The sequence below is a fragment of the Amblyomma americanum genome, chromosome 9 (genome assembly GCF_052857255.1).
Source record: "Amblyomma americanum isolate KBUSLIRL-KWMA chromosome 9, ASM5285725v1, whole genome shotgun sequence".
In the NCBI taxonomy this organism is placed as follows: domain Eukaryota; kingdom Metazoa; phylum Arthropoda; class Arachnida; order Ixodida; family Ixodidae; genus Amblyomma; species Amblyomma americanum.
This window is the reverse complement of record NC_135505.1, coordinates 100,414,337-100,429,026: the sequence shown is the minus strand read 5'-3', so window position 1 is coordinate 100,429,026 and position 14,690 is coordinate 100,414,337.

Below are 14,690 nucleotides of genomic sequence, written 5' to 3'. Positions count from 1 at the left end.
GCACTCCCTACCACCCTCGTAGGTGGCATGCAGCGCTAATGCATTCTGGTCACATCTCGCTCTCTTACCACCGCCACATGCACCAAAACACGAATGAGGCGTCCGCATATCCAGGGAGCCAGTTATGCGCCTTTCCTTTCCTCAAAACCATCGCCGTCTAGAACATCGTCAACGCCAACGCCAATGAACACAGTGAACGCCGACATCTTTCGCTACGTATATCGTGGATTAGCTGAGCTAATCTACATTAATTTTTTTCACTATGCTTCGGATGAGCGTTCCTCCCCGCCGCTATTCCTCCCCGGCTGCACTTCTCTAATTGGCCGCTGCGTTTCCTCCTCTCCATGTGACTCCTCCAACCAAGTCTGATTGGCCACTCTCCTGCTGTTCACTCTGCCACCTTTTCGCGAAATTCCACTTAGCAGCATCGCGCAACACAAGACGGCGAGATTTTGCGAGTATGGCAACAGTAAGGCTAACGCATGGAAAACTGACAACGATTACACCATAGCTGTCAGGATATACGCGCATGTGTGCAGTGTGCGGGATGCGTGAGACATAGAGGCCATCACACGAGGTATTGTTGTGGCGTGCCACTCGTCACCATCCTCTGAGGTTCGTGGACACAATTCGTCCACTTTCAATCCGGCACGTCGCTCCTGATCCGCTGGATCTGACGGTTTGCGCTCTCCATCGCGACGCAGAGCGGTAGCATTCAGTAGGGTGCCTCCTTCAGTGTCGACCGGCGTAGGAAAACAGAAGTGTTAGTCCTATATTTAGGGGAATCTCCCAAGTGTAAGTATATCTATATTGAGGGAGTAATTATTACCAGCCTCCATAGCGCAGCCATGCAGCTACAAAGGAACACTGAAGGCGGAGGTTGGGGGTTCTACCTCGACACTAATACGAATTTTTGCATGAAGTGAGAATTTCTTGTGAAAGCTGCATTATTTGTTTTCATAGCCGTATGGTTGTGATTGGGTAGATGGTAATAAATATTTACTGCCGAGGCTTATCGCAAGTGTACTTCACTATGAAAGATTCTCCAAACTTCACTTTATAGACCTTAAAGACCCACTGTAGGGGGTATTACGCAGGGCGTAGGTTGGCAAGGTGGGTTGGACTTGCATTGCTCCCACTTCGAGTTGTTGATCAATTCGTTTTCGCCCTACCATTTGCTAGCTGTCCTGATTAGCTGGGTTGGTAGAGTGATTGGCCCGGACAGGCGGTGGTCGCGGGTTCGATCCCCGGCCCAGCGCAAATGTTTCAGCTGCGCAGCTTTCTTTCGTAGCCGCATGACCGTCTTCGGATGGTAGCTAACCAGTAATTGCTGCCTTATTAAGGCCTGATGTGTGCTTCGCGTCATAAAAACCTACTTTCCATTGAACGTACTGCTAACAGGCTGTAAGTGAGTAATTACTCATTGGCATCCACCCAAGCGCAGCCATAAGGCTACAGAGGAAAGGTATATAGCTTTCTCAGAAGCTTTGCAGTTAAGAAAAATTCTTCCTGGTCCGAGGTTCGAACCCGGAACCAGCGGTTCACCGGAGCAGTTATTCTACCAACTGAGCTAAACAAGGTTATGGCAGGGCGAGAGCGAAAAGATCTACTCCACGAGAAGAAAAAAATAATTACAGGATTACACTTAGGCCTGCGGAAATGCGAAAGCCTTTCTCTTTCCTCGCTTTATCCATTCATTTTTCATTTATTTATTTGTTTATTTTACGAATTTTGTTGCATTTATTTTTATTTATTTGAATTTTTGTTCTTTAGTGTTTAGCTTTATTTGTTTTATCTTTATACTAAGTAAGCCTATTCACGCACGCAGTTACATCGTTTTTCATCGAATATCAGTCACACAAAACCTGCTTCAAACACAGCATTTTTTCATTAATTCAGTTTAATTAAGTAATTGTAATTCATCAACCAAACTTTTCCTTATTCAAGATCCACTCACGCACTACCTAAGACAATCAAACTTTTGCACATTTTTCTCCACAGAACGACATAATCATGCGGACAAAATTTCCGCACACTTTTTGCGGACGCGCATTAACCATATAATGCTTTTCCATCAAAATACACCCCACCTTGGGGAATTCTCCAAAACATCTGACCAACATTGCTAACATGCTGTAGTTACCCACAGTGTGCTGCGAATGTACGTAGCAGCTGTGCCCTCAGATATAATTTTTGAATACAGACGTTTTTATAGTATTTTTTTCACACCTTTCTGTTGCCGCTCCCTCACTGCACGAGTTCGGCACGGTGCGCTGTGCTCGCCACTGCCGGTCTGCAGTTCGCATGACAACCTTGCGTGGTCTAAGTACATCCCTGGTGCGAAATGGCATCGCTGGGCCGCTTCCGTGCCGGCTGTGTCCAAGGTGCCTTGGTGCTCGCGCCGCGATAATGGATCAAATAACCCTAATTTTTATAGCGAGAAGCTGTTTCAGGGAGCTCACCCTCACTATAAGTTTTGTCCAACAAAGGTTTTCGGCATACGAAGTCGTGGCATCGGCCAGGCTTCTCTTTTTTTCGTTCCATCCGTCTTTATTTGTTTGTTCCTTTGTTATTCCGTACTCATGCCATTCACATACAGACCTACAAGAATTTTTAGCCGGTGGCTAAGTATTCTGACCCGCCGCTGTGGCTCAGTGGTTAGGGCGCTCGGCTACTGACCCGGAGTTCCCGGGTTCGAACCCGACCGCGGCGGCTGCGTTTCGATGGAGGAAAAACGCTAAGGCGCCCGTGTGCTGCGCGATGTCAGTGCACGTTAAAGATCCCCAGGTGGTCGAAATTATTCCGAATATCTCCATTACGGCACCTCTTTCTTCCTTCCTTCTTTCACTCCCTCCTTTATCCCTTCCCTCACGGCGCGGTTCAGGTGTCCAACGATATATGAGACAGATACTGAGGCATTTCCTTTCCCCCCAAAATTATTATTATTTCCAAATTATTATTATTATTATTATTATTATTATTATTATTATTATTATTATTATTATTATTATTAAGTTTTCTGAAAGCTAGTTGCGATCCGTTACTCCTAGCGAGAATACGACTGCGGCTGTGAAATAGAGGAGGGAAAGAGAGAGAGGCGCAATGAATAAGGAGGGTTCTGTCATATCGTGCGGCTCTTGCGAGTACTGTCGCCGTAAAGGTGCCGCTATAATAGTGCCTTTGAAGGCCTGACGATTCCCGTAGTTCTAAAATGCGTGACAGTAGTTCGATACAGTATTCTTAAGAGGCTGACAGATCGTTGGAGACCAACCAGCCGCTCTGCGTGGCCTGGCTCTAGACACAGCAAAAGTCGTAGCCTGGCGTCAGATCCAAACCAGCATCTATCAAAACCTATACATCTATATAGCACGATACACCGCGCACAATATTCTCATGCCTGCGCTTGGTATTGCGCCCGTCCTACACTTTTCTACATATCGTGGGGATGCATGGACAAACCAGTTACCCTGAAAATGACACACACGTCGTACAAGCAGTGGGAGGCGGTCCTGACACGCAATTCCCTAGAGGCACAGCGACACCAAATCCAGCAAGTTCGCAAAGCAGAGCTTGCTACTGGTGTCCTGAACTGAGGATGCCACCCACCTCACTGGAGATCTCTCTTCTTGTTGTTGTGCCCCCTTGATTCGTTTGTCCAGCGCCATGATCTGCTTCCCATGTGTCGTGCTTTCTTGTCGGGGACCGCATTCGTACTTTCTCAGTTCGTTTATTATGTGCCGTATGGCTGGTATTGTTACCAGCCTAAGAAGCTTTTCGTTCCTCTTGCGTTCCAGCAAACCAGTAATGTATGCGAAGGATGGCCCTGTTTAACTTTTCAATGCCTTCGAGTTAGGGATAAAAAAACTCGCACACAGGCGGCCCGTACAGAATCTTTCCGACCACAGCTGGTGCTCTAGCGAGTTTTTGGCGCGATTTCTGCCGCGCTACGCTGTACATGTTCGATATTCTTCAGGCCATATGCAACATCGGAGTCCAGTTTCGCTTGAGTATACGAATCCATTTGCGAGGACTGTTAGAGCTAGCGATCTGTGCACCCAAGATCTCGGTTTGCCCGTGCGTAGATACGATGTGTTCTTGACCATCGTGCAATATGTGATCTGTTTCTGTGGAGACACATGACGACATGTCCACCCTACTAGACCAGGTACGATAAAACACCACAGCACGACATGCATTAGCGCCATACGGTAGTGAGAGCGGCCTGCTTCGAGTAGTGTAAGAGAAGTCGACTGACTTACGACGCGCAGCTCTAACGGCTATCAAAACGACCAACTAGAAGTGGGCCCTACACCTACACGGCCATCTCTTCTAATTCCCTAGAAACGGCTTAGAGCTACACCTCCCTTGCAATAAAAGGATTATTTAATTAATTTTTTCTTGTTGTTGTTAGAACATTTATTTAAAAAAACAGAGGGAGGGGCGTAGAAGCAGGTCATGGTGATATCCTACTCCGGTTCGCCACTGGTTCGCGCCACAGGACGCACTGGTTCCACAATAATGAAACATGGCACACGATACGGCTTTTTTTTTTTTGAAGAGGTCAGAAATATTTGGATGCCATAACGTTATTTCCTTTCCTTCAGTTCTGGAAAAAATAGGCAAATGCACAGTTGATATTACTCTTAGGCGAAGAATAGCGCGACAGAAAAAGACGAAGACGAAAGGGTAACAAACACACAAGCGGCAACTATCATTTTTATTGCATGGCTGTCAAACCGCTGAATATATACAGGACAACTCACCACACGACAGAAAAAAAAGTAAGGCAGGGCGCGTTGTCTTGTACATATATATTAAGTAGTGTGACAGTCATGCAATAAAGTTATTATTTGACGCGCTTGTATGTGCTACCCTCCCGTTATCGTCTTTTTCGGCAGCGTCATACTTCGCCTAAATTGCGTCACCAACTTGCCCAAACCTTTACGCTTCTTAAAGCAGTTGACAGAACCTCTCGTCCTACATAGCTGAAAAAAACATATTGCTAGAAAACAGCTTGATTTAACTAAACGAACCATGCTGGCACAGCTGGAAGGTAAAGAACAGCTGAGAACATTGAAACAAATTTATGGAGTAAGCATATCAATTTTTTTTTGCAGAGAGCTTTCAGTTCGGAGAACCACACAATGCTCTATGAAAGCTGTAAACTTGTGCAACGCTAGATATTGCATTATTGATTCGTCTATAGATCGATTTTTCTCGTTTTCGTTAGGGGATACGAGGAACTTCACTCTCGGGGAAGGAGTGCAATGGGAGTTCGCACTCGGTTCACAGAATCAGAGGATGGTGTTTTGACCAAGGTCCGGGTCTGTAAGTGGTCTCATGTGTTGAGGCTGGACCCAATTAGAAGAGGTGTTTTTCAGCCCCATACACCATTCTCAGCTACCACAATCCTGTACCATCCTGCTTTATTATTTCTCTTCTTTATTGGCTGCCACATATACAAAGAAAATATACTAACCAATCTGCGAAAGAGCTTATTTCAACTACGGCCCAGGAATTCACCCGGTGGCAATTGCAGATCTTACGGAGCACGCATAGTTCTCGCCCGCTTTTCAGCGTTACCTCGCGGTAATAGTTCTGCGGCCTCGCTGCGATACTGACCTAGATGAAAATCGATGTAAAAATTGCCCAGGTGCCAATAAGGAGCACCGAACTAAAACATAAAAACACACAGGCCCAGTAATTCTCTACAAAAGCGTTTTACAATTTGAAGCAGTTTATGAACGCAATTTTTTTATAGGTTGTAAGATTTCGCTACAAGAATTAATATATCCGCAGATCTCCCGTCGGCAGGCTTCGTTTTTTTTGCTATTAACATTTTTTCAGTCCTCAAAAGCGTTCCCTATTGGTTTTCTATGGAAGTCTTATTTGCTCGATGCAAGCGAGGCAAGAACTTTAAAAGAGTGGTTTTGCTACGCATCAGAAGAATGGACCATTACCTTAAATATTTACATAACAGTTCCTGTATATATTCTAATAATAATACAGCTTGCCCAAGAATGTTGGACGCGGCACGAGTATAAATTACTACACCTGTCTTCCGTTAAAAGTTTCTATTTCGTATATAACAGCAAGATGAAAAGTGGTGCCAAAAGAGATATCCCCAGTGCCATCGCTCTTAATTTGATTGACCGTTGGGACGAATCGCAGCTAGAAATTAAAAACTCTCACTTTTTAGTTATTTGTTTGTCAAGTTGCATACAGTAAACGAAAGTTTCGAACACATGATTAGCACATGTTACAGGTACGTAGGTTTGTTCATCGGCGTGTCACGTCCACTTATTGGGCGCAAGCTCAAAAGGCGGTGAACCTGCGTGGGACTTCCAGAGAGTGATATTCTGAGCCAACAATGCTGCAGACATATATAACTGTGGCATTCGAGGTACTGTGCTGATATTGCACAGGCTTGAATGCCTATTCCTGTGCCCCCGAGTAGACGCAGATGTGGTTTCGTAACGTGGCATGATGATTTCGGTTGCCACTAGCGGTCCGTCAGAGCTATTTTTTGTCAGAAGTGCTCTTTGAAGAAACTAGCATAGATGGTGGAGACAGCTATCTTTCTTGATAATATTCAGAAACCCTATGGATTCATCTCGTCATTGTGTGCACAGCGGCCATAAACACAGAAGCTAAGCCGCCGCGGCGGCTATTTGGTTACAAGAAATTAAAAATGTATGCCCTACACTCACTAGGGCTATTTACGTAAAGAGGATGCCACTGAAAAACAGATACTTAACAATTTGACTGTCACGGCTTGTTGTCGTATGGGTTTTCAAAAGACTTGAGATCAAGTGGCCAGCGATTCACAGACCGCTGTCACGTTAGGGCTTCCCAGATGGACGGATGAAGAGGCAGTCTAAAAGAGAGCTGCGCACTGTGGAAAATCCCCATTTTGAAGCTATCTTATGTCGCATGCCGAAAGCTTGCGCTTTCGCTTACAGAAAGTGCTCGCCTGTCTGCGACATAATTTGTGCGAGAAAAAGGACAGTAAGTGCTGAGTTCCGCTCACGTCGCTCATTGACAATGTAATGTAAGAGCAATGTAAAGTTTGTATAGTCATGTTTCGCAGCAAATTGTCAATATTTACGGGAATTTAAGAGAACCGAAACATCGGCCCTTTGCGCGAAGCTGCTTTCCCTCGCAAGGTTGGTGTTTCAAAACAGGAAAACAAAATTCCCTGAAACATGTCCTTGGTGGCCAGCACATTATCAGCAGCGCATGCGCTCAACCGAAATCAAGCCGGAACGCAATTTTCGAGACCCATGAGGAAGATATTTACAAAGATATAACTATGGCGTTTCTTACAAGGAAGAATTTCGGAATAAATAACAATACGCATTGTCGCTATCCTTCCCTGACATGATGACCGATCTGCCGTTAAGGTTACATAACCTCTCTACAAACGATCGCCAAACGGCTGTCATCTTGAAGGCCACCGAAACTGCTTCGTGTATGATGTTGTCAATTGCTTTTTTAATATCACACAGTGCTGCGCTGGTAAACGACCGCATATTATTACACTGCAGTTCATGACATATTTAACAACTGCTCTTACATTTTCAATTTTGCTTATGCCTTTCCTTAAAGGTTACGTTACGACGAATGTAGATGGCGCCGACCAATTAAGCAAAACAGTAACGTCGCTTTAATATACGGCGCATGAAGGAACCCGGGAATTTTGCCTCGGTTCGTCATGTACTTTCGTAATGTACCACTCCGACCAGACGGGATACCGTCAGACCCTTGGCCTAAAGGTGACGTCCGAGGGAAACCCTTAGGATCAAGCATTGAACTCATCTCTGTGAGGAAGATGTCTCTCGCTAACTCTTCTGTTATACCGTGCAACCGTATTACTATTTATAGTAGTGGGAGCGGACGTAGCGCGTCTGAAGATTTTCTTGCGAAGATTTGGACCTTAAAGCGCCTTTCGTCATGATTGGTGCGTTTTTGTCAGAGTAGATAGAATGTGGGAGCTACATGTGTGGAAGCAAAATTGACGTGTTGACTTGACGCAGTTCCGCTGAGAGAAGGTATGATTTTGTTACATTTGTGGACTATCACTGAGACGTTATGCTTGTGCAAGCTGTGCCGCTAACTTTCAGACGGGCTTGCAAGCCAAAGAGAGAGAGAGAGAAAAAAGAATAGGCAGACGCAGTGTAAGCCACGACTGATAGTCAAAAAACAGCACATGGCAGTGCCTCGCTAAGAGTAACCAGGCATACCAGCGCCACATTTTTGGCATTGGGCTTCAGTTTGCAAGAGGCGCTTAAATTTCAAGAGAAAGAACGCAACAAGCAAAACGAGAATAGAAATAATAACATTGAAGAATCAACAACAAAGCAGCATTTGAACAATGAGTGGGTGCGGGATGCGCGGATAGTATAAACAGTTGTTATTGTAGCATTATTCTGCAAGAGAAATAAAGACACGCTGACGCACAAAAAGATAGCTCGAAAAAAGAATAAAATATTGCGGGTTTAACGTCCCGATTCGACATGTGAACTATGCGAGACGCCGTAGTGATGGCGCGCGGAATAAATAGAGCCTGTGGCAACGTTTGACGCGCGCTGACATCGCACAGCAGGCGGGCATTTTTGTGTTTAGATTGTATTGAAATACGGCCGCCGCGGCCGGTATCAAACCCGCAACCTTGGGATCACCAGCCGAACGCCGAATCCACTGAGCCATAGAGGGGTGTTGAAAAACGAATTGTCGTACACATATTTGAATCGAGAATGCTGACACAACACACAATGCGCAACTTCGGCAGCCATTTTATTGAAGCCGGCAAAGAGAATGGAATCAGTGACGTCACTGGTGCCAGGACGAGGATTCATACTTATATGTTACTGCTATCGTTTTTCTTTCCATAGCTCGCTGCGTTATCCTTATGTTAAGCTGAACCCTTTTCGTTAGCCTCGACGTTTCTGCCTTCCCCCCCCCCCCCCCCCCCATAGGTAAGTACCGGTAAGGTACAGCTGTTGTATACTTTTCTCTAGTGCTGTATACGCGTCACCTGTCCTCCTAACTTCACTCAGCCCTGTGACATCCCATTTAATGTATGCTAATTTCTCAAGCAGCACAGCTAGGCTAGCCTCACTGGATTGAATCATGGGCTGTTTGTATTTACGATATCCTGATGATGGCTGGAGTTTTAGGAATTGGTGCAGAAACATAACTGGATTTTCGGGCCGGCGTCTTGAATATGGGCATGTTTCACCCTTACTACGCTCCTATTAGTACCTTCGGGGGCACACTAGAAGTGATTTTTATTGCCTGAGGAGTTCTGTATGTGTTCGCATCGAGGTACGTTTTCGCTGTGGCTCCCCTTAAGTGCTTTGGAAGGAAAATAAAACCTGTTTTCAGCTTTAGAATGAAATTGTCGGACATATGGCGACGACATCGCTGACTTGCCAAGAAGAGCTGCGAACAATTTTTGGTTCGGAACTAGGGCACAAGGACAGGAACAGGTCGAGAGCAGAATTTCTTCAGCTTAATGACACGGGCGGAAAAACGTAACACGAGCTCTGTGTTGTTTGTTTCCTTACCCGTGTCGATAAAATGAAATTTTTCTCTCGAGTTGTTCCTGTTCAGAATATATCAAGAACAAGTAGCCCACCAAATAGTGTCAGTACGGTATGAGCTTGCTAGAAATTTTTACCATGTAGCGCTGAAGAAATAGCAGATTAATTTTCGCGTGACATCACAAGGTGTGGTTAGCACACGAACACCTCAGGATATGCCATTCCAGTACCACTTGTAATGAACGTGTGCTGTGCTCTGAGCAGTGCTTCCAAACGCCACCAGAGCAGAGAGTAGACGTAGTGAAGGGCTTAATGCTGTTTTTGGGACCAAGCAATGAAGCAGAATACCTTTATATCGAAAGACTCGGTAAGTTGCGATAAACCGGCTTTCTGGGACTGACTTGTCGGATGGGTTAGGCAGCCTTCGTTCATGCGACAATAAAATAGGTGTGCACTTTCAGGCCAACGCAATGGTTTCGTGAGCAATGTTGCGAAATGCCCCTTCGATTTCCCCAAATCCAGCGAGGGTGATGGACCATATTCCTGTGCTGAGAGTGAAAATTTAGGAAACGTACAGGAATTATGAGTGTTGATTCACCCTCCGCATAACTGCAAATCTGCGTACAGTGAAGGGTTAAAAGGGTCAAGACATAAGTTGCCACATATGTCATCAACCTTAAGGAAATCTGCTGTGGTGTTCTGCGCATGGCGTAGAGTTCGGGCTGTTCAAGCTGAAGTTTTCCTCATATGTCACTAACCGTCACGACATTCTCGGGAGGTTGGTGACATATGTGGAAATTTTTAGCTTGGCCCGTGAAACTTCGCCGTGCACAGAGTTCCTCTCCTGTTAAATGCCTTATTATAATATACAATGCAGTCAAAACACGAGGTCGCAGTAGTCGCATCGCGGTATCAGTGATGCCGTGTATTAGAGATGAGGGGTAATGGCACTATAGAGAGAATGTATTACATAAATATAAACAGTAATATATTGAAACCAGCGTACATTTACTGTGCTTTATTCCGCTCCTGTAGGTCAGTGGTAATGGCACTCGGCTGCTGACTCGAAAGACGCAGGTTCGATCCCGGTCTCGGCGGTCGCATTTCGACAGTGACGAAGTGCTAGAGGCCCGTGTAATGTGCGATGTCAGGGAAAGTTTAAGAACTCCACGTGGTTTAATAATTGTAGCAGGAATTATAGCGTTCATGTACAAAAAACCTTCTGGGATGGTAGTCCCTAAAAAAAAAAACGCAGACATTCTTTCAGATTAAAAATTTTTCATAGTATTCATCATTGTTAGGCTGGCATAAACCATGACGTGTATATTTACGTACCACATCATGTTTTGGTACGGTGTGATCATTTATTAAAATTCAAACAAACTGTATGTAGAACTGACATGTAGAGGTATTGTTTCTCCCAAGATGTATAAAAGGTTATGCCAATGTCAATTATGTGAAATGATTTATTCGCATCATGTTTGTAAATTCTTTGTTCATGGCCTATTGTGGTCATCTGTCGTGATGCGCTGTCTGTACATCACTTTGTCCCCTGTTTTTAAATGTATTATCTGTTATCTCCCCCCCCCCCCCGCTAATTGTAATGTCATTTGTGTCGCTGTGGGTATTTGGATAAATAAATAAATAAATAAATAAATAAATAAATAAATAAACAAATAACTGTGTAGCCCTGTACTACGGCGCCCCTCGTAGCCCCAGTCGCTTTGGAAAGTAAAAACCCCTCAAACTGGAAAACTTAAACCTACCTCTATATACACTGGTGACACACCGGTAAAAGTTGTTTTTCATCGTGTTCTTCGACATGCCTACGCTGTGCTTGCTTGTGTCGCATATATTAACCAGCAGGACAAATTTTGTAACAATAATGAGATCGTTTTATTAACTTGAGGAATGCGTGTTCCACTGCGTGCATGTGCATATTAAAAGCTCTCCGCCTTAGAAGTGCGTCATGTTCAGTGAAATACTATGCGAAGTCATTAGGTAGCCGTGCCTGCGTGTGTTATTTGCCAAGAACATAGTTATGCACAAAGGGTTCCTCATAGTTAGTCTGGTACATTCAGAGAGTAGAAGCATTCAAAGCTATATCACCAAAAATGTTCTGAGCCATGTGCACCGAATTATGCTCAGATTCAAGTCCCCGCTGACGGCCGGCGGCAAGTTTCTGTGCGATATAACTGCTCAGGGGCGACAAAGGAACTGCTTAATGCTTCTCGCAGAGTAGCCAGGTGACATGCATATCGATGCAACCACCATTCCGCTGTACGTCTCGGCTGTTTCTGGAACTTATGACTGGCAATATTATGAGCTTGAACAGTTACAGCGAGTTAGCATGGTCATTGTTTTATTTCCGCTAGGTGGTTGCTCTGGTTGTTTTAGCAGCGGAGTCTGTTTTGTACATTACCTCGCGTTTTTGCGTGCTCTTATTTTATTGTTATCGCAGTGCTCCTGCCTTTGCGCACAGCTGTTTACGTTATGTTTTGTGCCACATGTGAAGGACCCAATTTGCGCACCTTCAGACATCTCTACGACTTACTATGCCAGTAGAAATGTGAAAAATGAGTTTTCAAGGATCATAGATAACCGCTATTTAACTAAAAATTTAAGTGATAGTTATTTGGTGATTTTTTTCCCTGGCAGTGCGGAAATTGATTATCTTTATATGTAGTTCAGGTGACTGACCGGAACACTGTCATTTACCGATTAATCGCGACAATACTACTGGAATCCGCGGACAACCGAAGGAATACTATTCTCAGGTAGAGAATGCTATAGATAAATGAGATATGTCATGCGGTATGCAGAGAATTCCTAGCGTTCTTAAGGTTTAAGATATGTTTCGACATCTCATTTTTGACTTTTTTTGTGGGACGCGAATGAGGCTGGAGTGCTGTTATTTAGGCAATCGACCTATCATGAAAAGGTTATGGTAGCCATGTCTTAAAGTATAGGGCGACCGGAGTGAGTCATTAGGCCTGCGGATATTTGATAGAATTCCGGAACTATACTTGCAGAAGGGCAAAAGAGCAAAAGAAAACTGGTTAAGAGTTCACTAAACATTTATTTCACTTCACTTCCTGGAGTATTTTTAAGGATGGCTTCATAACCATCTTAAAGAGAGTGATCCACGAGTATGAGATTTGGGTGGTCTTCCAGTTGCCCAAGGGCACGACAGCAAGATTGATTACTATCGACTAAGATAGAAAGTGGTTTAATAAAAAAACTTGAAAATGTGCGAAAAAGAGCAGCTCGATTTATAATGTCCAGATATACGCGTACTGATTCGGTAACAGAGATGATGCGTCTTCTTAATTTGCCACACCTAGCCGAACGTCGCCGAATGACCAGGCTAAAATTTTTATTTCAGCTCTCAAGAAATTCCTTCAATATCAATAGCTCCCATTACTTCGTCTAAAAACAACTTACACATCTGGAGCAAGCAATGAATACTCTTACCAAACCCCGAACCCACGCATTAATGTGTACGCTAATCCTTACTTTCTGAGGACGATAACAGAATGGAATGATTTACCAGCATCTCTCCTACAGTTCAGTACATTAACAACGTTCGAAAAAGCTCCATCTCACACTAAAAATCTCCATTTCACACCAAAAATTGTTTGTTGTTGTGGTTGTTTTTTTTAAATGTCATATGCCTAACCACTTTGTGATTACATCTCGACTAAGATGAAGGCAGGGAATGTAGAAAAGTTTTCCTTTTTCCTTTTCGGTGTGAAATAATTGTACGTTTTTAAAGTGAATGTTTATTAACGCTACTTCTGTAAAAAAAGAAAAAGGGAAGACATTACGCTGCAAGAAATATGATTGTGTATATGGCGATGACTTTGTATTTTCGTATTTCTGTATAATGAAAGGGAAACCTGTTGCGCCCCACCACTGTAACGGCCCCACGGCCTACAGTATTTGCAAATAATAAACAATAAAAATAACGCTACATGTTTTAGCAGGCAGCTCGCCCCTGTACATTTTCAGTGATTTTGATTTAGTTAAAGATACAAAAACAATTCGATACAGAAATATTTTGTTTCTAAACTTGAATTTCAGTGTTCCTAGATATTGTTCAGTGCATTTAACGCAAATTGTGAGGTATTTTCTTTCCTTTACAAAGTAATTTTGTAATCCTCTTTATTTCCTGCGCTATCAAAACGATCTCCGACATCACTTGCGACATCGCAATACCTCACATCCTGAGCGAGATTTCGGCGTTGTTTGTTAATATACCTGCTCCTAAGTCCAGCGATTTGTCAACACGCCTGGACTCCGTTGTGTTAGTTTGTAGAGCCGGATTACCGGTGCTGACATAAGAACCGGTATTTATAAGGCGCTTGCTCTCTGAGATTCCTTAAAGTGAATTTTCAGACCTGAACAGCAGCGAAAGCGTGATGCTTCAAGATCCAAACACAAGGCTTTACTTGTATACAAAGACGCTCGTCAGAGGCGCTTCTCAAATAGGTATGGCGTGCATGACCAATTGCGGATCCAACCGCCTCAGTTAGATGCGCTTCGAAAACCGCATACGCAGCGATTGCCGGTTCTAGCTTGCCACTTATTTGTACGTGGAATCGCTGTGGCGGAGTAGCTGTTTTAGATACAGTGCGTTTTTACATCTTTTTTCGTGGAGTCTGTGCAGGAACCTAAATTATCAGGACAGGTTATGTTATTGCCCGCAACGACAAAGAATCACTGGACGAGTACAATTATAAATGTCATACACCAGCAGCGGCTAAAAATTCACCAGTTGAACTCTGATCACCTCTGCCCATACACGGACGTAAGTCGAACGCAGACCCTAAAAAATAGCGCTAGCCTGAAACACACTAAAATGAAATCAAAGAATTCGCGATATATGCCAGGTTCATTGGTATCTAGACACAGCTGGAATAAAAAAAAATTGTAGCTAGCTTGGACTTCGGGAATTAAGCAGTCTCAGCCCCACTCAGGCTTACCCGCACTCACGAGTTCATGGACGTTAAAGAACAATTTCAAGACAGTAAAAACTTCAATGGGCTTTTTGCATTGGCGTCATCGCTGCTGCATTACGCGATAGCGAATGCAGCTCGTTCGGTCGAAAACCCGTCGGCGTAGACCGCGTGTCGGAAATAATTG